Source organism: Crocodylus siamensis, chromosome 4 (assembly GCF_052110815.1).
Source record: "Crocodylus siamensis isolate JL-2025a chromosome 4, ASM5211081v1, whole genome shotgun sequence".
Classification (NCBI taxonomy): Eukaryota; Metazoa; Chordata; order Crocodylia; family Crocodylidae; genus Crocodylus; species Crocodylus siamensis.
This window is the reverse complement of record NC_143398.1, coordinates 5,058,821-5,083,838: the sequence shown is the minus strand read 5'-3', so window position 1 is coordinate 5,083,838 and position 25,018 is coordinate 5,058,821. Positions and strand designations below refer to the sequence as shown.

Here is a 25,018-nt window from a genome sequence, read left to right as displayed (position 1 = left end):
CCTCCCTCCCAGGCTGCTGTGCTGCGGCATCATATCATAGCCCTCCGTGCAGGTCTTGATAAAAGGGCATGCTGTACATTATTTGACCACCCCCAGGAGGAGTTTTCACCATTTGTAGTTGGCAGCCGAGGCTGCAGCGCAATGGAGAAAGATGGAGTAGAACAAGTGCCCATGCCCAGCACATCCCCAAGTGCCCAAAAGCTTGCAGAAAAAGATATTGTTTTTTGCAATTTCTTAGTGGGTCTAACAAAAGGTACTATCTCTGAAACAAGAGTTTTGCATGCACAGCAGAAACACCCATGCCATGTCCAGTGTCCCCAAAACCCTTGCTATTTTGGTTGCTATTATTACTTTTCTCCCTCCACTCACTAGCTGGGAAGGTAAATGGAGCTTAAAAGATAAAAGGTAAAAGAAAGATAGGATTGGTTGTACACTGGCAAGGAGATTTCTTTGCACCCCCAGGCTGAGTTTTGCTGACCAGACCTGTGAAAGTAGATTTTTGATTGGGTGGCTGATCCAAAAAAAATGAAGAGAAAATAAAACTAATTTGGGGTTGACCTGAGACTCGCCTATGTTATTTTTCTTGCTGAACAAAACTCTCTCAAACACTGGAACAGGTTATCCAGAGAGGTTGGTGTATCTCCATCCTTGAAGGTTTTAAAGACCCAGCTAGATAAAGCCTTGGCTGGAATGATGTAGTTGAGGATGGCCCTGTTTGGAGCAGGGGGTTGGACTAGCTGTGACCTCCTGAGGTCCCTTCACACCCTCGTTTTCTCTGATTCTGTAATTTCACTTGGGGTCAAATGGATTTTTTTAACCCCAAATGAAACTTAAAAAAAAAGAAAATCAACAGACCTAAATTTGGTCTCAAAACTTTATTCATCTCTGAAATGTTGCCCTGTTTTCTTCCTGTGATAGCTGTTAAGAGGTCCGTGCTGAAACCACAGGGACCTCTCTATTTTTTTAAAGTAGCTACATATACATATTTACAGAAGTGCTTTGAATGATTTGCACCCTTGCACACAATGTCAAAGGAAGGTATAGAGATATGTCCTTTGACTGGTTTTCATTGTCTCAAAACTGGTGGTGCTTTCTTTCAGCATTGTCCCTAAAATAACTATGCGTGCTGCCGTGACTCAATTTAGCATTCACCACTGAAGTCTGTCCCTGTATAGCTATAATTTTTGCCGCATCTAAGTGCATCACAAACACCAATGAATGAATCCTCCGTGGAGGCTCAAGTCCATGCAAAGGTCATTTTTGGTGTCCTGTCTCCCTTGGTGGGATGTGTCCAGTGCACCTTACTCTAAAGCACTTCTACTGCTTGAGATAAAGCTCGGCAGCAGTAGCCGCCTCAGTCCATTTCTGTGGTCCTCTTCTTCATGCTGCAGCTCCATCTGAATGGGTGGGTATGTGTTAGCTGAGTTACTGATGGGGAAACTGAGGCACAGAAAAAGAAAGCAGCTCACCCGCGGTTAGTAAACAGCCAGTGACAGGGCCAAGGATAGAAACAGATCTTTGTCTCCTGCCTCAGACTCCCCTCTTAGGTGAGAGGTAGCTAGCCATGTGCATCTGAAGTTAGCCTCAAACTTGGCTTCTGTCCTCCTAGGTGTCAGCTCTGAATCCATATTTCTTGTCTCCTACTACAGGTGCTTCAAGCCGCCGCTCAGCTCCTCTCAAACCTGCTGCCCGGGGATGCCGACGCTTGATGCTGTTTCAGATACCCGAACTGTCAGGAGGAACGTTTTTGCAAAACCTGATGAAATCCCGACATGCTCTGAGTGAGCCGATGAACACGGTCCCGCCGATCCCAGGGTAGATGAATGGGGGACCATGGTGATGCCATTTGCCTTCCCTGTCGAGCGATTTCTAAAACCTTCTTTAGGCTTGATTAACCTAAGTGATTTTGCATTACCTGCAGATGTTGCGTGGTCATCACTCGCCCCTTTTTTCCAGGGCATTGATCATTTTTGGGATTTCAAGGCCAGGCTCACAGGTACCGTTATGATCATCTAGTCTAATGACCTGCTAACACAGGTCATAGGACTTCCTTGAAAAATTGGCACTTCAAGCCCACGACTCCTGTCTGCATTAGACTGTAGCTTTTAAAAAGATATCAAGCATTGATTTAAATGTTTTAGTGGATAGGGAATCCACTGCACATTGAGGTAAGTGATTCCAGTAGTTAATTATCTTCTCCTTTAAACTCTTTCTAGTCCTCCTGGAACCTTAACGATGCTCCATCATTAACCTTTTGTCATGCTGAAAATGAATCATTTCTCCCCATTCTTTGCTTTCTTTTAGCTGCTTTCCAAACCCTGGCTTACGTTTGCCCTTTTCCTTCCAGGGCTACTTACTTCCTTGAATAAAGAGGTTGATGGGCAAGACCAAAGTGTCTTAGCAAAGCTTAGAGGTCCTTACAGAAGATAAACCCTCCTTGCACGGTGGTCATATCATGCCATTTTCTGACATGCTAGAATTTCCCAATAGCTTAAAGAAGAAAAATCCACATGCTTATTAAAAAAGAAAGAGAAAATGAATCCTAAAGAAAGGGAAGGTTTAAAGCTCATTGTGATACACTCTGGAAAGGTCACAGCATGTGGTTCATTCATCTCAGTAAATCAAGAGGCTGCATCCTAGACTCTCCGGCTCTGTAACTCATCTGTCTGCACGCATTGGCAGGGGGATCCAGTGACTGGTGGCTGTGCTCTGTTTTGCCACAGAGATCAAACGCTGCCTGCCAAGGGAGGCAGGTCTTGCATGAAATGAAGTCTTGCATTCATAACCCCTTAGGGTTTCATTGTGTTTCCAACCAATTGCAATGAAACCACATTGAAAAGCACACTGGCAGGGTTGGCACCACTTTAGTCTTTCCTTGAGTCCCTTCTGTTGGACTCTTGTCTGTAGTTACTTGCATAAGATCATAAAAACCCAGGACTGAAAGGGGCATCCAACATCTTCAAGTCTAGTTGCTGGCTATTGCAGGCAACCATGTTCTATCATCCTGTTCCTCAGTTTTTGGTGCATGCTTGGTTTTCTCCCTCTTTGGCCCAGTACTGCCTATGTTCAAAAGAAAAACAGGATGCATTAGTCTGGTGCTTTTTGTCCCTAGACCTCCATGTGCTTGTAAAGGAAGTTATATATCCGTTCCTTGGGCAATGCCAGGAAATGAGACCTACCCAAGCTCACAAAGGGAGTCAGTGGCTATGTATGGAAATCCTTTGTCCCAGCTGTACTGTGCATGTGCAACCAGATGTACTGTGCAGAGCAACCTTATGCTGGCAGGGAGATGGGCTGGACCAGCTCTGTGATGGGATCCAGCTGGAGGAGCACAGGAGAGCGGTCGACATATTGACCCCATCCGCACAACAACCAGCCTCACCCTATCAACCAGCAGTGCCTCCAACCCTACCCCACCAACAGGCATAAACCCCCTCTCCACAACATCAGCAGCAGCTCCCAAAGCTTTACACCCTTTCCGCCGCTGACTTCATTCCCAAACTGCAAAGTGCAGCGGGATGTGATATATCGCAAGGCCGTTATTTCGATCACGGACTGAAACAAGAGGAGAGGCACCAGGATGGAGACAACCTGGTGGACTTCCCTTATGCGTGACCTCTGCTCCATCTCCTCCATGGGATAGAGGGGTGGCACCAGAGTGGATGAACCAGAGTAGCCGGTCAGCAAAGAGCATGTGGAATAAGACAGCTTTGTTGCTTTTCAGCACGATCCTGGGGCTGTTCGCCGTGGAAGACGCAATGGGGTACCTAGAGCCGGTGTTGAATTTCAGCCATTTGAGCAACAGCTGCTCTTTCATTTAGTCTCATCTCCCAAGGTGGGAAGGATGGCTCCTTTATGAACTGCTAACTTTTCCCCTGACAACAACCCTTCCCACCATTGCTTACCTTGGCTTAAATTCTTGCGCTATCTCCAGTTAACCATGGGTGACGTACAAAAGCGTGTGGTTGAGATGACCTAAGAAACAATCTGACAAATGCACAGGCAGGATCCACTTCCACTCTGGAGCTGCAGCTACTGGGTGCTAATATAGGATCTTCTTTAATCCTCCTGTTGGCATAAGCAAGGCCATTATATGGCTGCAGGCTGCATAATTTCAATTGAGCATAAGCCCTGCCTAGAGAAGCAGTACACATGCTGCCTTGGCCTTGGTCCTAATCAGCCATTTGCTCTGAGAACAACCCCCTGAAGCAACACCCAAGCAAGCCTATTGGGTTTTGGATCCATTTTAATGCATCTGCATTGTGTCTGGTCCTTTTATATCCTTTTCCTCCAGCAAAGCAACAAGGTCGTTTCTATTCAGGCAGCCGTTAACCGCTTTGCATGTGGTTCATTCGAAGAGCAGGGAACAAAAGGAGGCAGGCTGGAGGGGCCAGTGGACTTTGAAAGGACTAGATTTCCAAGTCCTATATGGTGGGATCGGGCTCCAGCCATGCTGGCACCATGCATTGAGACCAGGCCCAGCACGGGATCTGGCCTGCGGACTGACCTGGCACTGCTCATCAAAGGCTGGCCATCCGTGTGACATGCACCACCAGTTTTAGTCTAAAAAAAAAGCTTGCCCTAAGAATCAAAAGTTTGGAAACACTTTTATACTAGGCTTGAGGGTAATTATGTATTGTCTTATTGCAAACTGTTGATGTACCTGGTGCTGTACAGGACAGATGTCTCAGTAAACACCCAGCAGGAACATTTCCCTTGGTATCAGCAGGCATTGATTAAGCTGAAAATGGAAGACAGCTTTGCTCTGCAGAAGGCAGGGTGCATTGGAAAACCCAAGGGAAGGCCCAGCTTGGAGTTATATGCTTTTTAAAAATTCACTTTTTATGGGTCTCAAAAGAAAGCAAATTTAATGAGGGCTTACATGTAGAGGGAGAGGTAGCCTGGAGAGCGGCAGAGTCCATGGAGCCCATGGGCAATGGCCGGTAGCAGAGGATGGTGCTTTGGGCGAAGCTTTCTCAGGGTCACAGTCGGAGATGTTATGTATGCACAGGCTCTTGGAGAAAGGAGTGGAGGTGGCAGCAAAGAGAAAGAACTGAGGAAAAGGAGATCAGGGCAACACTGAGGCGAAACCAGCTCGGGGTTGTAGGTGTGAATGACCTATGGAGAGCTTGGAAGGTGAACCTGAAGTGACAGCTAAAGGCAAGCCAGTGGAGGGGATTCATAGTGGAGGTGACATGGGCTGGAAGGTCACCAAGGGAAATCATCTTAGAGGCTGAACTTTGATCAGCCTCTTGGTCGTCTTAGAGGCTGAACATGGGCACCTAAGTCGAGAAAGACATGGACCAATTTCCCAACCCAAGGGGAGAGCAGTGTCTGTCTCTGTCAGGAGGGGTCTGGCAAATATTGCAGAGCCTTTCTCTGCATTCATCCAAAGGGTGGTGTTGGGGCACTGAGCCGTCTTGCTAAATATTAATCCTGAACTTCTGAAATGGGGAAAGTCTTTCCTTTCCACAAAGGTCAGCGCTGAGGCGGTGATAACTGCACATGAATGAACCTCTTGTTTGCTTTGTCTGATTTTTGCTTGATTGCTCTAAAATATGGCTGATTGCTCGAGTAGCTGGCCAGCCTCCCTTGGAAAGCTACCAAATGTGTTTCAGCTCAGTTTATTTTTGCGACTTGTGTTTTCTTTTTCTTGACAAGTTTAAGCACCAGATTCCTCCCCCTAACTCCTTAGACAATGGCAAGGATCATTTGGCTTGGGGCCTGGTAATGAGCTTCAGAGTCTTTCAGCTCTAAGTCATTGCTTTCAGTCTGTGCATGTCAGACCAGGCTACTGTTTGGGGCCCTAATGTGAAATGGGTGAAATGGGTGAATCGTCCAAGCCCAGTTCTTTGGAGGCAGGTGCTCACAACACAATTAACCACATTGTTTGGAGTATGCCTATAGGTCGGGCATGGATGGGATGCACTTGGGCCTGTCCTATCCAGGACCTGCTGCCACTGTGGTACAGAGAAGCCCATAAACACCATGGAGAGGGAAGGATTGTGCAGACTGAACCTCCACTCATGCTTTTGTTGGCAGCCCAAGGTGCTCGAAAGAATCTCTTGATCCAGTGACACAGTCCAATTACTTCTGCTGAGCATGGCATATTTGTTGTGTTGGCGCCTCTTGCCGGCTTTCTTGTGTTTGGGATACTAAAGCCATTGAACAGTGCGATTCCCAACACCCCATCAGCCAAAGATAGGTTTAGCAGGAGGTGACTCAAGCTGTGCCTGTTGCAATAGAGATGGAAAGCTTCAGTCTCCAGTGCTCTTCATCTGGTGGTACCTTTCATCAGCACCAAAATTAAATGAGTAACTCCCTCCTCTGACTGAGTCCTGGCCTCCTGGCCCTATCCATGCCCTAGAGCACAAGCCATCTTCGGGGTGATAATTGTGGTCTCCATCCTCCCCTGTAGCCATGTCCATACCTCTCAGGTGTTATATGGACAATTTCCTAGACCTTCCTGGAGGGGCTTCTGCCCTCTTGGCTTTAGCCCACTGTTACTCCAGCAGTGGCCCGGCTTTCTCAATCTCAGCCCATTTCATATGTCAGTCTCTGGCCCTCCCAGCCCCTGTCTCTCGCAGTTTGAGCCCCTCGGCTGCTGTCTCTTGCACTTCTAAGGATCCCCGACCCAGGCAAGCCTGCTTTTTTTACCTCTCAGCCCCCTGGAGTCCCTGACTCTAGCAAGGCTGCTTATGCACCCCTCAGTTTCCTGGGTCCCTGAACCAGACCAGGCAGTCCTGGTGCCGCTCAGCCCCCTTATGGTCCCTGATCCCTTGGGCATCCCTGTGGCCTCCATGTTGCCCCTGTAGCTGCAACCTGGTCCTCCACTTCCAACCCAAACACAACACAAATAAAAACCACCACTTTCAAAAAAGCTGATGCCTGCAAGCCCTGCCTCCCTTTGGGCACTCATCTCCCAGCACCCTTGAGTGACTTGGGTGCTTACCATGCGTTTAGCGCCTGCAGGCTTACACTGCACGGTTGCCTGCTGCATTTTCCTCTTAAGGTAACAGCATCCTCTGGCTCCCCATTACAGTCCCATGTCATGCCTCCCCATTTCATGTTATCTGCAGTCTGGATACTCCATTTTTTGTGACTGAGAGTGCCTTTTTTTTCTGCTTGTGGGTGTCACAACCCTTGGCTTGGCATCACCAGAAACTATTTCAATACACAAATAGCACAGGAGGCTGTTTCCTAGAAGATCTCATGGCATTGTAGCAGAAATGCCTCGCTGTCCAGTTGAGAACGCAAAGATGTACCCCCTAAGCCCTAAATAAATGGGAACTGGACCTATTGATCCAAGTATCTCCTCCCCCATCTCCATCGGTGCACAAGTTGGCACCCACAACTGAAAGTAGCCACTTAGGGCACCCATCGTGCTAAAACGCATTTAGCCTGAGCAACATAAGCGGACCCTGATTACCCAGCTCTGGAGATATGAATAGATATAATTCTAGAATGTGGATACAATTGCAATTAGGTTTATTCAGCCTGATAATGATGCATTCAGGGATTTGGGATGCTTATATGGTTCAATTAGATTCAATTGTTAAAGCCAAATCTTCAGGCTGGGCTTTTATATTAAAGTTTACAATCTGCAAGAAATCTTAGCAGTGACTTAAAATGGTAGCATCCTCCTAAGGAGCTTGGAGGTGACTTTTTGGGTCAGCAATGCTTGGAAATCTCAAGGGGGGAAATAAACAGGCAAAGCAGTTAATTTTAGAGGTGTTTGTAATGAGGTGGGGGAATCTTACCTCAAGGACTTTCTCTGCAGTTCTTGTAGTATAAGCTAGCGTAGGGGGCTGAATGGGAAGGAATTGTATCTCAGGTGTAATGTTTGTAGTGCTTTCAGTGGTTAAAAAATGCAGTGCTATAGGGCAGCAAATCACTTTGAACCATATCAGAAATGACTCTGGATGAAATAGGAATAAATCGTGAAATCCCTTTTGCCCTTTCTATCAAGCATATCCCTCTGCGGAACGGGGAGTATGTGATACATCAATCCTGTATCTACTCCCCTGTGTCCAGCAAGTCCAGATGCCTTCCAGCTACTTGGCCATGCTGGGAAATAGTTGTCCTGTCTTTGAAACTTTCTGAGATGTCAGCATTTTTCAAGTCCACATCCAGATGAAGCTGAGAACTTTTCCCTTTTTATTTTTGCATGGGAAAACACAGAAAAGGAGTGAGCCACCCCAATGTGGTTGGGTGGTTTGGGCCTAGGTCACCTGTACTCTAGATGGGTGCCCTTCCTACCAGGCCCCTATGGAGCCCTCTCTTTGGTTGTTGACCACAAATTCCACCCTGGACTTAAAACCTTTCCAACAAACATTTCACCCAACACACGTGTCCCCCTGAAAATGTTCCAGTTCAATGAATTGGCTTCTCCCAGCACAAGGAGAACATTCATAAAAAATCTTTCCAACTCTCCCTGGCCTCAGGTTCATGGAGTTGGATATGGCATATGCAACCTCTTCTTTACCTTTCAGAACTAGCACCATAGTCAAGGATGACTGTAGGTATCTATGGAGGGGCAATTTATCTCCTCATCTTCCTTGTGACATATAAAGTCATTCTCTCTTGAGTCGGGTGAGTTTATTAAAGGTGTGGAGACAAGGTCATATGCCCTAGTATAATTCACACCTGGTTTATATACCATACACCAGGTTCAGAAGAGCCAAATGTGCCACTGTTTCAGAGTAGTAGGTGGTCGTGTTGCATCTTGCCGCTACCTTTGCAGGGTAGAAGGTAAGAGCCTGTTGCATTTATGAAACAGCTGTCCTGGGAAGAAAGCAGACAAAGGCCACCTACCTACACCTTATCCTGGTAGAATTTTCTCTCTCCTTCTCTCAGGAGTAATCCTCCACTGGATTGGATAAAGTTATCCGGGTTTGGGTGTTTGCATCATCTCTCTCCTACTTTTTCACATAGGTGTAACACAAATTACAAAAATGCAAACAGTCGGTTTGTCCACACCCAACAAAAACTACTGCAACTGCACGAGCCCTGTAGGTTTCCACCAGGCTTGAGCTCCAGCGTTGTCTGCTGTTGCTTACCAAGGACCACTCCAACCTGAGGTGCCATTAAGCACATGGCAGCATCTCATACCTGATTGATATGTGGCGAGTGAAATTACTGTTTGATCTTGCAGGGTTGTGTAGAAGGACCTTGAATGTTCATTATTTGGTTCCTGGCCAGGGTGGCAGCAGGAAGAACGATGGCACGTGGAGGGGATACAGCCCCTTCACTTGACCAGCCCATGGGACAAGGGGGAGGAGGTGGGACTTTCCATTAAGGAACGTGGTGCTTCTGCATTTGAAGTACTCATCCATGTGCTAGGAATGGAAAGACTCAACTGGCTTGTGGGGGCTGCATGCTCTTTTGGGACCCTGCTCTGGCATTAAGGTATCTTAGCCCCCATCTACGTGGTACACTTACCCACTCCCAGCAGTGGTGTCCTCGAGTTTCTCTAGGCAGGCTGCTTCCTCTGCCAGAAGCAGTGTAGCCATGTATGCATAGTGCTCTGGGTAGGTTATTTAGCACTGCTGGCTATTCAGCTCACCCCCTAAGCTAATCAGCCCACCCAAAGTCCCATACAGCATAGCTACCCAAGGAATCTCCATCCTTGGAAATGTTCAGAAGCAGGTTGGATACACACTGCCTGGGCTGGTTTAGTCAGGGATGAGCCTGCCTTGACTAGGGGCTGGACTAGATGACCCTGTGAGGTCCCTTCCAGCCCTGCTTTCCTATGATCCTACCCTGCTTCTGGTTTAGGAGGCAACTGGTATGATGTCATGCTGCTGCTGGGCATGACAAATACACTGGTGAGATGTAATGTTCAAGCTGCATTTTCCCGACACTCTGCTTTCTGAGCTGGGCAACTACAGCTCAGCACTGGGGCCTGAGCATTGACAGGTGGGTAGAGCAGGGCTTGCAAACAGCCCGATCCCCAGTCGCCCCCCTCTACTGCAGCCCTGCCTCTGCTGGCCATCACCATCAAGTGCCACCAGTTCCTGTGGCCGGTGGTGATGGCAAGTGGCCAGTTTAATGGTGAGGGTAAGCAAAGTCTGCAGTAGTGGGGCACGAGACACGGAGCTGGGAGGCTTGGGGTGCTGCAGGGGGGGATCACTGGCATACGACTGAGCAATGCATAGCGCAGGGCAGAAAAGGTGCGCCAGCCGTACCATGTACCACTGATTTCCCCCCATTGAGGCCTGCCATGAGCCAGATCCAGGCTCTTTGGGGGCTGAATCCAGCCCACAGGCCACCGGTTGCTGACCCCTGGTATACAGCACACTCCCGCTTCCTTCTCAGCTTTTCTGCTTCCAGACCTGCCTCTCCATTGCTTTCCTCTACCTTTCCTCATGTCCACTTTGCTTGCTCCGAAATCAGGACCACATTTCACTTCAGCCCAGACATTTGGACCAGTTCCTGGGGAAAGCCCTGAACGTCCCCCAGTCTCCGAGTAAGATGTGTTCAGGATTTTTTTTTTTTACCTCAAAAGAGATCCAGGGAGATTGTGATGTGATTTGCAAATTCAAGTGACTTTCAGCAAGTACTTTCAGGGAAAAAAAAAGGGGGGTGGGGTGGAAGATTTTGGAAGAGTTAAAAAATGTTTTGTTTCATTGCTTTCAAAACCTGGGGGGTAAAGGGGTTTCCACTGTTATTTTGAGGCATGCTTTCCATGCAAAAAGGGATTGGAGTTTTATTAAAAGTGCCAACATTTGAAAACAAAATGTTTCAGGTGAGTTAAACTATTTCGCTTGAGCTGCAACGAGCCTGTCCTTTTTTTTTTTCTGTTTCATTTTTGCTACAAAACCTAAGCATTTTCCTTTGGGGTTGACCTAAAAGGAATTCTTCCCCCACCAAACACTTGTTTGGCCACCAGTAAGCCCCCCGACATTACCTCCTCACCAACAAATGACCAATAACCCCCCCCCCAACATGATTCTCAGAGTTGTGTCCTACATGGCACAACTGGTGAAACTTTCCCCTTGCCGCCAGTAGCCACCCGTGACTCTGCCTGTCTCGTATTAGACGTACACTGCCTTAAGGCTCCCATTCAGCAAACGCATGCGCTTAAAAGTGAAGCAAACGCAGAAATGTTTGCATCATTCTGGCCTTAGCTTTTTTGAACCCTTTGAGCCAGGGGTTGACATGTTTTGCCTCCTATTTATTACTCTATTGGCTATACTTTTTGAAAGCCTGTAAGCGCTCTGTGCTGCTGATCGTAAAGACCATGATAACCCAAATGACACCCCGCCCCCACTTTCTATTCACTCTTCTTTATCAGCTCGCAGGTAATGTACTGGGCTGGGATTCAGGACAGCTGGGCTTTATTCCTATTCTTGACTTGTTGGTCAGCTCATTTGACCTCTCCATCCCAACATGCTGGCTTTTGGGGTCAGGGACTCCTCTTCTACCAGGGCCAGAGTGCTGCTGTCAAACCAGCTGCCAAATTCCCTCTGCCCCCCGTCCCTCCACCCCACCGTCCCCTTAGGTGTGCAGACCCAGCCCTCAGTCGCGCAGGGAGCTCTCTCTGCCATTCCTGCCACGTGCAGGTTTTTTTTATGCTCTGCCCATAAGGTAAGGACTTTTTTCCCCCCCTGCCTGCATTCCTGTTGAAAGCACGAGGGGAGCTGCCCCCCTCCGCGGCTCAACATCCCCTCTCAGCCTGCCTAGGAAGAGCTAGTGTGGGTGGGTGGGAGCAAGGCCTGGGGCAGCTCCTCCTCCTGTCTCATAACTTCTTCCAGCTGTGCGGGGAGCTCCACTTCGGCCCCTCGGACCTGCACGCCTGCCTGGGAGCGACAGAAGCCTGGATACCCAGCCCAGCCCTTGGGGGGGATTTTTGACAGCTCGCTCCCAGACAGAGAGCGGCTCAGACCTCCATGGGGACGGGGAAGAGGTTGACGGCGTCCGACGGCTGCAGCATTTCTCTTCCTTGGGGGGAACCCAGCACGTGAAAGCTTCACTCAGGTAAGTCCTGCCAGCGCCAGAGACGCCCGGTCTTAGAGCTTTCTTCAGCTGCGCTGGCAAATCTCCTTGCCCTCCAAAGCAGGTTTAGCATATGTTTGGCTGGGATCAAGGGGATATCTGGCGAGGGGAGGGGTGGCGGGGGCTGCATTTGCAACTGCTGGGTGCTGGAAGATACTTTCCAAGTCTTCAGCGCAGTGCTGGAGCTCTGTGGGAACTGAAATGACTCTTTTGAGGTCATTAAAATGCCAGAGGCCTATTGCTGCTCTAACTCTGGGGCACTTTTCCATAGCGATTCAATAGAAATGGCCTGGGGCCGTCCCTGGTAGTGAGAAGGAGAAGACTGGCAGCGAAGGCCTGTCGGATGCATCCTGCTCTCAGCCCTGTCGCCTTCTGGGCACAGCTGCATAGTTGACCCCAGGCATTTCCCTGCTCAATAGGACTGAGAGCTGGGCTTGTTTTAACAAGGCATGCATTTGGGTTTCCCCAAAATTGGTAAAATCACTGATGCTAGAGGCAAATGATAGCTTTGGAAGGGAGCTCCGGGGGCATCTCGTCCCACCCCCGTGGATCAATTGTATTAAAACAATAGCAGCCCTAAGGCGGTCACTATTATTGGAATTGGATATTACAGGGGGTTATTGGAGTGGGGGGGGGGTCTGACCTGCCCCAGGGGGTCCACTCTGGCTGGGACATGCAGCCCTGGGGAGGGATAGAGCAACACGTGCTATTTCTGCACCCCCCCCCCCGCTGTGTTCTGCTCTCGGTTGCACGGTGGGCAGCCCAGAGGAAACGCACTGGACTCGTTGCTCAAGACATGTCTGGGTGCGAGCGACAGCAGCATTTAAGAGCTTGTGATTTGCAAGGCCATGGCCATGAAGGGTTAGCTCAGGGAAGCCCAGAGGTGGCTTGGCCCTCTGGACAGCTGCTCCAGGGGCTAAATAGGACGGTGAACCAATCCCAAACTAACTGTGTGGTTAGCACTGCGGGTCAGTACATTTGGGGTCCATAAAGCCCTTAAAGTTTCCCAGTTTTAGGCTCAGAGCTGCCCAGCAGCAGGCAGGACCCCTCTCCCTGCCTCCCGCCCCCAAGATGTCCTTCCTCAACAGCAAAGCCTGGTAGCCCTTCGAGGCGACTCTCCAGCAGCCACAAGCAGTATAGACCAGTGGTTCCCAACCAGCCCACTGCTGTGGCCTATGTGACATCGCATTAAATGGATGCATGGAAAGAAAGTTGCGTGGGTCTAGCCCGCAAGCTGCAAGTGTGGCCTGCTGCAGCCAATAGGTTGAGAACCGCCGGTATAGACCCTATGACACACAGACGAGCACCTCTGATTGCATGCAGCAGAAGGCAGGGACGATGCATGCATCAGCCGGTGTGCTCCGACGTGGAGCGATGCTGGGCAGTCCCCCTATTCCCACCTGCTGCCTGTAAGCACTGGAAATCCTGCCCATGGGGAAACGGAATAATCTATGAACCCTGTAAAAATCTATTGCTCTGCACCCCTGATAACTTAGAAATACTGGAAGGGGCGAGAAGAGAGGCTTAGCAGCATGCAAAGGATTAACAAGGAGTCAAGAAAATCCTCTTGGCAGCAAGAGACAGATTAGGCTGCGGTGCAGCCTCCCCAGGGAAGTGGTGTCAGTCCATTATAAACCCATTTGAGTGAGTTTCTAGTTAACTGATTGCAAAGCGGGACTAGATTAGGTTCTCAGTCACCTATATGAACTAACAACTGGGTCCCTCCTGCTCAGTCCAGCTCCTAAGTCTTGTATCTTAACTGTTGAGCTCTTCAAGGCAGGAATTGCTTTTGTTAGACCTGTCTGTGCAGTGCCTGACACTGCGCGGCTGTAAGTCTAGCCCTGCGGGGGCTGTAGGAATATGAATACTCATAGCCCCCTCCTCTCTCATTCCTATGAGCCAGGAATGCCCAGTGCTTCAACGCTGATCCCAGCCTCACCTTTCCCCAAATGGGAATGAGCTGGCTTGTGATTTCGTTGCTGCTATGAGGCCTAAAGCTTCGCACCGCATTTTCTCTAAGGAAAAATCACCCATGCTCCTTCGTACACTCAGAAGGTAGGAGAATGACGGGTGGGTAAAATCTGCCCGTCCATGGGGGATACTTCGAGCTGGGCTGGATTGTATCTGCACATCCTGCAATCAGCCACACAGCTGTAAGCCAAGACCCCCCCCCCCAAAATAGGGAACATCTGGCGACGGCAGCTGTCAGAAGCCAGCTCACATGTGACGGGTAGCAGGGAGAAGAGAGAAGGGCTTGAACTTGTGCCTCAAGGGCCAGCCTACACTGCTGCTGTTAGGACGCAGGAGACAGACAGCAGGCAGAGAACAAGTCCACGGTCTGCTCTATCGCAGGGGATACGGGTCTTTTGGGCTCAAGGGTAGGGCTCCCGCTGTTAATTTTTGGGTTCACATCTCACTGTAGGCCCAGTTCGCCCTAGGTTAGCTTCTGCTGAAGGTCCTGCTGCCAAACCCCCTTGCTGGGAACTCCTTCAGTGCCGGGACAAGGCAAATGGGTATACTCTGAGTTGCTTTACACCCCCGAGCATGGTACGGCATTGAGCTGCGTCTAAGGCCCCAGGTCCCGTGTGCATCGGGACGCTGAAGTAAAGCTGTGTCCATCTGTCTGTCTCCGTGTGCTGTAAGCCAGAGGTTCTCACATGGGTGCATGGGGTGGGAGGGTCAGACCGACACCCTCGTACATCAGCTGATGTCAGGTTGCATTGTGTCGTATCTACCAATTGCTTCACTCCATTCCCTTCCCAAAATGGGACCAATGTATCTTTGCTGGGATTGCTCCCACAGCCCAGGCCCAGGCTGGGGGTCCTGAGAAGAAACCAAGAGGTGACTCCTTGGGCTATACCCAGAGTCAAATGTCTCCTTCTATATCAGGGCTGTCCAACCTCTAAGCCCCCTGGGAGCCACACACCAGGTGGGCCATACCAGGTGCATCACGTATATCCTCCTTCCCTCCTTGCTTCATTGCATGGGCACATGAAGGCAATCTTTCCCCCGCACGGGTACCCTTCCCAACTCTGCCTGCTGTGGGCATGATCTGCCCTTACACACAGCCCGATCACCTCCCCCTTCCAGACCTCACAATAGGGGTAGGGTCCTCAGGCGTACATATGAGGGGGTCTTTCTCGGGGAGAGTGGCAGGGGTGGAGGGAAAGTCATCCTCAGCTCTCTGTGCTGCCACACTGCCTCATCCCCCGGAGCAGGGAGGCTGGAGACTCCTCCATACGGAAAACACCCAGGGGATATGTGCTGGATGCTCAGCTTTCTGTAGGAGGGTGAAGGGCCTGGCTGCTAGTAGGATGCATATTGCAGAGCGTCTTGCATGTTGAAAGGTTTTGCAAAGCTCCTTTGCCTGTGACCCTCCAGAGCCCCGGATAACAGAGGTATCTCTGCCTGTGTGCTGATGGGCTCCAGCGTGTAATATGTGTGTGCGCGTGAGTGTGCTCTCCGTTAAAGAGGCTGGCTTCTTGCTCATGTGCAAGACTCTGAGTAAAGGCCGGGACTTCCCTGATTCATCCAGCTTCGCTCCCTAGAGGGCTAGCACAATGCTGGCCCAGTGAAACTCTGTTTTCGGTTCCTCTGGGCCAGCAGTGCAAGCAAAGCATTGATGTGCAAGAACGACGTGAGAGCAACCCCCCAGGGCAAGCTCTTTGCATCAAACCGACCCCTTTTCTTCAAACTGGCTCCACATGTAGATTTGTATTGGGGGGGGGGGAGGAAAAATGTCCCAAAAAAGGCCTCAAGTGGGCTGTGAGCAGCCAGCTGGGGCCTGGAGAAGGGTGGTGAAGTGATTACAGTCTTGTCTAGGGCTTAGGGTGCAAAGCATCACTCCGCCACAGGCTTCTTACGTGACCCCAGGCAAGTCACTTAGCTTCTCCATATCTCAGTCCTCCATCCATAACATGAGGATAACAGCACAGCCTGGGCCCACAGGGACAATGCAAGGATAAGTACCTTAAAGACTGCAAAGTGCCCACCTGCTCTGGCCACGTGAATACCTTAGAGGGACTTGTTTCTTTGTCTTGTCCCTCAATTTTCTCTCTTAAAGACACTGTCTGCACCACTGAAAATATTTTCAGGCCCTTCTGCATGCAACCTCTGTTATGTTGTAAAATACCTTGGCTGGGATGATATACATGGGGCTGCTCCTACTTTGAGCAGGTGGTTGGACTAAATGATCTCCTTTGGTCCCTTCCAACACACATTTTCTATGATTGCTTCTATGTGGTTGCCTGTCATTGCAGCGGACTCCCTTGGTGACCCAGGTGAGCCCTCACCTGAGTATCAACCCTGCGTAACTCCATTTAAGTCTGTGTAAATTAAATCAGGATCAGGCCTGGGGTGGATTTATCCTGGGAGTTTATCAGCACAGCCCTGATTCTACAAGGTATCTAGGAGCTGCAAGAGGCCTTCTGAGCAATCAAAGCTAGTCCCTTGCTTTTGCATGTAATTGCTACCTCCAGGAAGCCCCCAGATCACCATTTCAATGGCCCCCTCACTGCAGCTCCAAGGCATGGTGCCCAAACCACCAAGAACACCCTAAGAGTGTGCCAACCAGCCTGGAAGTATTACCTTTGGCTCTGCAAAGGAGACATTTCCCTTCTGCGAAGGAAAACCAGATAATGGATGTAGTATTGCTGATGCTCTAACAGTGCTGAATGACTGTGGGTGTTTTTTAAAGGGGCTCTATCTAAGTGTCTTATTGCTTTTGTGCAGTGTAAGACCTGAAACCAAGGAAAGGTATGGTGTTGAAATGGTTACGTTTCCTCCATACTGGGTGCATCTACACATTCATTAATGCAGCATAGTTACTGCACAATAACTAGGGCTGGTTGGACTCTATGATCTGTTGAGGTCCCTTCTGACCCTAGCATCTATGAATCCAGCATCTATGAATTAAATGTAGTGCTTGGATAACCAAGTACTAAATCAATCTACCGTAACTTGTGCTACTGCACAGTAACACCAGTGCATAGGTTTTTTCTAATGTGAACTGCGCAGTAGTGTATTAGCATGGGTTTTGCTCAGCACACTGCTGCGCAGTGTTATTAGGCTACTGTGCAGTTAGCGTCTTGTGTAGATGGACCTGCTGGTTCCCATTTGGCAGATTTTCTTCTCAAAATATGGAGCCATGGCTCTTATTTAAGTGTTATAAAGGGGAGGGCATGAAGCAGCCAGTGTTAATGTAGATGTCTGCACCTTATCTGGTTCTGGAGATGTGACTGCTTAAGCTGTTGGAAATACAGCCTTCTAACTTCCTGACTGTTTTATCACTATATCATGCTGGGGCACTTGTACACGGTGCACGTTGTTGAGATACACGTCGTGAAACAATGCCAAAAATCGCCATTTCGCTAGGTTAGTCTTGTGGTGCTTGACAACGAGTTGATGCGGCAGCAGCAACCGCAACAGGGAAGAAATCCCGGACACCGAATCAGGGTCTTTTCTTTAGGCATCTGGGTTTATTGACATGATATGCACCTGTCCTTGAAAGCAGGTGGTCACAAACAGCGTGCAGGCAAATCCTTCTTTCAGGATTGCAGCCCCAAACCCATAATTTGTTCCCAGGAGGCTTCTCTGTAGCATGTTAATTAGGGAGACTGAGTCAGGCAGCAAATTCCTTTGCTGTTTGCAACAGCTGCCCCAAAAGAACTCATCACACTAGGAGGGAGCAAAGGGGGCATGAGCTCGGCTGCTAAGAGGGGCAGAAATGCAGTCAGAGGGCATGGGAATGGATGCAGGAGGGGTTCAAGGCTCCTGGCAGCTGCAGACACTGGCTGCACACTGCCTGCTCCACACTGCAGCCACTGAAAACTTAAGGGTTTTGTATAGTCATTCAGCATAAGATTTGGCAATGAGTGCAGGGGAGCAGGTGAGGGCCTAACTCCTTGGCAAGAGGACACCTACTTCTGCTCTGCATGACTGCAGCCCATTGCTGTCTGGAGCCTTGAGCCCCTCCTGCCCCCACCTCCGGGTTTTGACCACCAGCTGGAGCCTGTAGCTGTCTTGGGCACAAACTCTTGCAGGTACAGCAGGTGATACGGGATTTCTTCAAAGGCGTTGCAGTGTTTTCACGGGAAGAAAGAGAACTTGTCAAACAGCATGTGATTTCAGCCTAGCAAATCCTGCACGGCCGATGCAGAGGGTTGGCCTGGGGGACCTGCAAGGTGCCTTCTAACCTGATGGGAGGCAGTGTAAGACCATCCACCTGCTCTATTTCCTCCCAGCATTGCAGTATTCACAGCCTTAACTCCATCCTCACGGTGGAGTTGGTGGCCATCTATAAGTATGCGAAGGGTGAATATCGGGAGCTGGGAGAAAAAACTGTTCACTAGGGCACCAGGGGAGGACAAGGAGCAAAGGCCATAAACTGTTAGGGGATAGTTTTAGGTTGGATGCAAGGAAGAACTTCTTTACGGTAAGGGTGACCAAAAGCTGGACTAGACTTCCCAAGGTGGTGGTGTAGTCCCCAACCTTAAAAGTCCTCAAGAGGACACTGGACAGGCACCTTGCTGGGGTCATTTATCTCAGCAGTATTCCTGCCCAGAGCAGGGGGGTTGAACTCGATGATCTTTCAAGGTCCCTTCCAGCCCTTCATTTCTAAGATGTTATTTTTAATTAAGGATTTTTAAAATAAGTGCATGTCCTTAATACTCGTGCGCTTGACGCACACTGAATTACAGCAACAGCATGGAGCAGTAAGAGCAGGCCCCTCTGATGCTAGTGAGTACCTCTGCCCAGGGGTGGATCCAGGGCAGGGTGCACTGGTGTGCTTGCACTTCCCATTTGATTCCTGCTCCACCCAAAGTTTCAAACCAACCCCCTGGAAGTGGCAGCAGCGTTTCTAGCCAGGCAGCGCTGAGGGGGTCCACTGACCTCGAGGTGCATTGTCATCTAACTGATCCCTTCTAAACTCTTCATTTCCTACATGTGAACAACACTTTCTTCTTTTTAATGGGTTTGATGTTCCACCAATCAAGCCCTCCTTTGTTCTGTAACTGTGCGGTCTGTGAGTGGCTCCTGGTAATGATGCTCCTATGGCACAGCCTTACAGATTCTTTTTAACTCGGTCCAATTAAGTTATATTTGTTTTTGCTTGGACTGAATCATCCAGCCCAAGGCCCTGAGCATATTAGTAAACTCGTAGTTTATTTTTAACTGGAGAAAAATAGGTGGTTTTACATGTGATGATGCACCTCACTGTGTGCACCTCCCTTTTTAAAACCCTAGATTCCCCCGCACTTCTGTCTCTCTCTCTGGTCTACAAAAGCCTTTGAGTGAAACCTTCCCTTTCTCTCTTTTCCCACATGCATTTTCCTACATGTACCCTCCACAAAGTGCTCGTATAATTCTCAGGATGTTTTTCTTTTCCTTTTGAGGAAGGAAGCCAACAGAGGTCAAACTATCCCCGTGTGCTAATGCTTTCTGAGGTCCAGTGAATGTGACCTATTCAGGGTCACTAGGTACATGTAGGCTTCACAACCCCGAGGGACCTGGACACTGGTCAATACCCCGAAGGAGCTGGACAATCACCCCACTCTGACAGCAGTAATATGTCACTAGTTACTAAGTTTTGATTGACAGATGCCATACCAAGAAAACGAGATAAGTACCTAAGAACTACCATTTGCTAGGCCACAACATAGGCCCACCTTGCCCTGTCTCCTTCGTCACACAGAGGCAGAGCCTGGATGCTGAAAGGGAGAGTGAACTGAGTATGAGAAAGCAATCAGGACTCATGGTAGAGGTGATATCTTTTATTAGACCAGCTAGATTTTTGCAAAAAGAAAATCCTTTAATTGCAAGCTTTCGGCTTTAAATTAACTAATTTTTCTTGCAAAAACCTAGTTGGTCTAATAAAAGATATCACCTCTACCACAAGCCATGGCTGCATTTTCTTTTAGACCAATATAGTTGCAACCTAGATACCTGGGTATGAGAAGGGTTTTTTCCACTTTTCATACTTCACTTGCAGCCTCCAGCATTTAAGGTCTAGGAAGCTCTGATTCAGAGGTCGTATCCTCACTCCCACGCTTAATAGCTAGCTTCACTCCCATGCTCAATAATAGCGGATGCCCCTTTCCTCCAAGGAGGTGTCCAATCCCTTGGTGAATCTGGCTAAAGTGTCAGCTTCCACCTCGTCTGGTGGGAGTGAGCTCCACGCTGTAATTCCACGCTGCCTGAAAAAACAACGTCCTTGTGCTAGTTTAAAACTTACTACCTACTAGTTTCATGTTGTGACCCTTCATTCTCGCATGGTGCGATGTCACGTGCCGTCACTTTGCCATCGAGTGGGCTTAGAAGAACACAACCTACTATGGCTGCTAGCTAAGCGGGTGCTCCTTTAGTTCAAGTGCTGGAGGTTGGTGGCTCCATACATATTCAAAGAACGGGGCTTTCTCAATGCCAGGGCTGTTTGCAGTTGGTTGTGTTTGCCGACTGGTGTTTGAGAGGTACAGCTGGCTTTGCCAAACAGCTTTTGCCCTTATTCAGAGGCAACAGAGGGGAAACCAATACTTTTCTGCCTTACAGGGTTGCTGCCACCACAGCTGTACCAGCAGACACCCTGCTAGACCTGCAGAATATGGCTGGTTGGCAGAACCATGCTGGGTCTAGCTGGGGAAGGAGTTGTCTGTGTATGGGCAAGGGGGTGCAATCTTCTCATTTCCCTATAGTGGCACAATGTAGTATACACTGACCTGATGTCACCAGGACCTGGCTCAGCTCGTCTCCATTTGCGAGTTGCTATTTGCAGCTGGAAGGAGAGGCTTGAATAAGGGTACCCCAGGTTGTGGTCACCTATGGTGGGATGCAATACGTTGAGGCAGGGATTGTACAGCGGCCCCCTCCCCTGGAGGGCGAGCCATATAAATCCCGCGTTAGCGAGCGGTTGACACAGTTCTCATGGGATGCATTGAGATGCTAATCCAGCTAAATTTCCCCCCGGCCCCCACCTCTCCTGACGTTTGCAGGGAAAACAATAGCTCTCTGGTCTCAACCTCAAGTTTGTGGGACAACAAGGTTGCCAAGGCCCCCTGGGTCACTGCCTGCAAACAATCCAGGCATGTTCAGCTGGGTGTCGGAGTGGAAAATAGGCTTCCTTCAGCTCTCACTCCATCTTCTTTTATTGAACAGCCAAGCAACATTCCCCTCAGCCCCCTCCCATTAGCAGGCAGTGCAGCCCCTTTAAATCAGGGAATCAATGGCATTTAAGGAAGAAAATATACTTTCTCAAAGTCCTCGCTCTGCGAGAAGAGGAATCGTTTACCCATTTTGCAAGAAGCAGCAGTTTCTGGCAGCTGCTGACCTTGCCTTTTCAGCAGGCTCCATGCTACAATGCGTCTCGCGGTAGATATAATGCTCTTCAGAGGAAGGAGCTTAGTTGTGAACATCCCTATGTTTCATGGCAGGGAAGGCATCTGGTGACAAGGGGCCCAAACCCCACTGGGGTAAACTGATGTGGTTAATGGGCTACTCCAAGGACGTACCGTAGAGCAGGAGCATTGTGGGACACAGCAGTGTAAGCTTCCTCCAGCCCTCTCCTAGAGGTGGGTGATGGCAATATGCTGATTATTTCATGATCTGTCGCTCAGCTGGGACTTTGCTGTGCTATTGGCTCCTGTGACGTAGCCATCTGTGTGATGGATGAAGGAGCTGGGACCCTCAGCTGATCCTGTTAATGGGATTTCATGCAAGGCCCTCCAGCGGACTCAAGCTACACCACCTTCTCCTTGGTTTCTTATTTCCCCCTGTGACCGGCAGCCTTCTAGACTCTCTTTGCTGTATCCCAGAAGTCTAGTCGGCCAAGTGAAACCAGTTGCAACCGTTCAGCAAGCTTCGGTGAGCGTTTGAGTGGACAACGCTCTTGGATGGTGACAGCTTGGTACACGTCATTGTTTCCTCCCCTGGCCATCACTGCAACAGTCTGTCCCATATGGGATTCTGGCGTGGCGCTCGTAGAGTGACATGATCCAGGTGTCCCACTGCAAAAACACACGATAGGTTGCATAGAGCTGGAAGGGGCCATTTTCCTATGGGGGACAATGGGCCTATTCTCAGTGCATTAGCTTGGTGCATGGTGATCCCTGAATCTGTCCCCTGCTGTATACCTCATTCTGTGTGTAACCATGGGAGAGTCCTTCACGTGTGTCTGTAGAGGTGACCCCCTGCTTAGCGCTCTTAATTGGTTCCTGAAAAACCGAGCGTTGAGTAAAATAGGCAGTTTTTGATGACCCAAAATGGCAACCACAAGTGTTTTTAATGACCCAATGGTGACCGCAAGTGTTATAACGAAACTTGCTGAGCGCCATGTGGAATCAAGTATCAACTGAAAATGAGCATTATAGCGAAATAATGCTAAGTGTAACGGCATTAAGCGGGGCTGTCCTGTATGGCTTCTAAAATGCCCTTGCAAATGCTATCGACAGGCATAGTCCTTCCCACCACCCTCCTAGCCTGTGGCCACATCTACATGAGATGCTTATTGTGCGGTAGCTTGTTATTACTGCGCAGTAGCGTCGCGGGGCATGAACCATGATGCGACGCTGCTACACAGAAGTAACGAGCTATTACTGCACAGCGGTAACAAGCTACTGCACAGTCAGGGTCCCCAGGAAGCTGTGCAGAGATAGTACTGCACAGTAATGACTGAGTGGTCAGAGTGTCATGTAGACGTGGCTTGTATGTGCCAAACCTGGAGGTCAATTGGCACCAAACCTGGAAATGAGTGTGCCCTCAAGATGACTTGGCTGCCTCATTTCTGGGTTTGGTGAGCGTGGAGGAGGAGTGGGTGGGTGGGCTTGCTGGTGGGCTTTGCAAGAGCACTGTGGAACCAGTATGGACACTCCTATAATGCCTCGGTTCTCCCATCACTGAAATGGGGATAATCACAGTGCTCTAGCTTTCGGGAGAATTGTGAGGATGCCATGAGGCCCGCGAGATGGTCAGGCATTGTGTAGAGGCAGCCATATTAGTACTATCCATGCGTAGACTTCGGGTGTAGGTAAGTGGTCAAGTGCTTTGCACGGTGCCTCATTTACTGCATTGCTCTGGGGCCTTTTCCAGTTTCCTGGAACTGATGCTGCTGCTGCAGGTCTACTTGTCCCTCTGTAGGCAGAAATCCATGCGGAGCTGGATGAACTTCCTTCATCACCGTTGGATCAGAGGTGGTCAGATGTGACCGGCAGCCCTTTGTGCATGAAAACATCCTTCCAGCGATCTGTGCTTTCAACCAGAGTGGAAATGTCATTCCCAGTCCGCCCTCTAGATATAGATCAACTGACATTATCCAATGCATCCTCTTTCCCTCATGCTTGTTCTGACAAGCTGGGAGGCCTGGAGCCAGCTTAGATGCTTTCCTAAGCTCTGCCTTGCCAATGTTCCTACTTTCTGCATTTCCTTTGTGTCTTTCTCCAAGCAGTGTCTGAGCTGTAAATACTATACTATACATTGCCTGTTTCCGGATTCAAGCCTGCGGAGTTTTATTCATCTCATCAGTCCTTATCTAGGCAAGCACTTCCAGTGGGCTTAATCCTCCAGTGACTTGCACCTGCGTCTTCATTCACAGCTATCCAAACGGGGTAGAAATGCCATCACTCGTGTTTAAGTGCCATTTCATACCTACATTGCACAGGTTCAAATGCCTAAGCAAGATGTAGAATGGTGAAGGACAGGACCACCGATATCAGCTAGATGGCCCCTCTGAGTAAAGGCATGAGCTTAGCAGTGTCTCTGAAAAGAGCTAAGACCTGCTGCACTCATGGCTTTTTTATTGTTGGGTTATTTGTAAATGCCAGCCTGTGTACACCTGTTAGACTCAACCACTGTGTCTAAATGAGGTTTAGGATCAGTAAGAGTAGGCACATCTACATGTGCATTAATGAGCCATTATTACTGCGCTTTAAGTTTAGTACCAGGTACTAATTCAATGCACAGCAACTGGTGCTACTGCGCAGTAGTGCTGGCATATGGTCTTTTAGTGATGGTCATGTGCAGTAGACTAATTCTACTGTGCATTAGCACGGCTTTTGCCACGACAAACTAATGCGCAGTAGAATTAGTCTACTGCACATTTAGCATCTCATGTAGATGCTCCCGGCAATTGATAACCGACAAGAATGCATAATGGATGGCCCGGTTTTGGAGCCCACTGCCAGCTGACCTGTCCCTTCAGCCTTGGACACTGGCACCCTGGAGAATTTAAGCATCTGGTGCTGAGCAAGGTACAGAACGCTGTTAGCCAAATGGTTGAGGATCTGCATGAGTGCAACATCACTGGATACGAATCGCATTTTTTCCTATTCACTGGAGTCGTATTATTTATTTATAATGCCGCTTGGCAGTGAGGGCTGTTCCAGCAGGTTATAATATCATGCTTGTGTTGCGTTCACCTTTTAGGAGATCCTCCTTCTCTCTGTAATAGCTTACTACTGCTGCCAGTTCATGGGTGGAGGTTCATTAGCTATCAATGGCAGAGCTCTGCATTTTGCTAGGGGGGACAGATACTGATACCGTTGTACAGATACTGCTACAGTAGTTCTTCACAAGCATGTGTAATTTTATGTACTGTATTGATGGAAAGGCCCATCCTCCAGATAATGCAGCAGATGGAAGCCAGGCTCAGCTAAGTCTCTTCCATTTGATTTCACATATTTGTAGCCCATAAAGCTGTGGGTATTTATTATCTAGATATTCCCAGCACGTCCTGAGAAAAGCTGCTGAGATATATTTCAGAGGTGTTTTGTGGAGCCCTTGGGATTTCTCAAGGATGTGATTTCGTCTTGGATCCCCTCAAGTACCTGGGTACCATTGCTTTCAATAGGAGGTGGGCATTGAAACACTGCTGAGGACCGGAGCCGTCACGGCAGGTAATTTCTGACATCCTCCAAGATCACTGCTGGCACAGAGACATTCATTTCACCTCTGCCCTCCATACAGCTTAATACTAAAACTTTGGTGTCGTTGTTGGTTGGCTGTAACTCAACTTAGATGCGTTCAAGATGCGTTC

General features: G+C 49.1%; 2 protein-coding genes across 11 annotated transcripts in view; both read left to right on the top strand.

The window, feature by feature from the left end:
* Positions 1-10,797, top strand: part of LOC149865443 (uncharacterized) — a 47,047-nt gene extending 36,250 nt beyond the window's left edge. Inside the window, exons 10-11 of one of the 3 annotated variants that reach the window (XM_090041540.1) lie at positions 1,650-2,168; positions 2,348-10,795. The gene's annotated coding sequence lies outside the window, so the exon portion shown is untranslated. Of the gene's footprint in view, positions 1-1,649 lie in introns of all 3 variants that reach the window. The other 2 variants (XM_090041543.1, XM_090041539.1) reach the window with 2 other exon arrangements.
* Positions 10,798-11,672: 875 nt separating this feature from the next.
* Positions 11,673-25,018, top strand: part of LOC149865440 (uncharacterized) — a 213,443-nt gene continuing 200,097 nt past the window's right edge. For 4 of the 8 annotated variants that reach the window (XR_016441695.1, XR_016441697.1, XM_090041528.1 and 1 more), the window contains exon 1: positions 11,673-11,979. The gene's annotated coding sequence lies outside the window, so the exon portion shown is untranslated. The remainder of the gene's footprint in view (positions 11,980-25,018) is intronic. The other 4 variants (XR_016441696.1, XR_016441698.1, XM_090041526.1 and 1 more) reach the window with 3 other exon arrangements.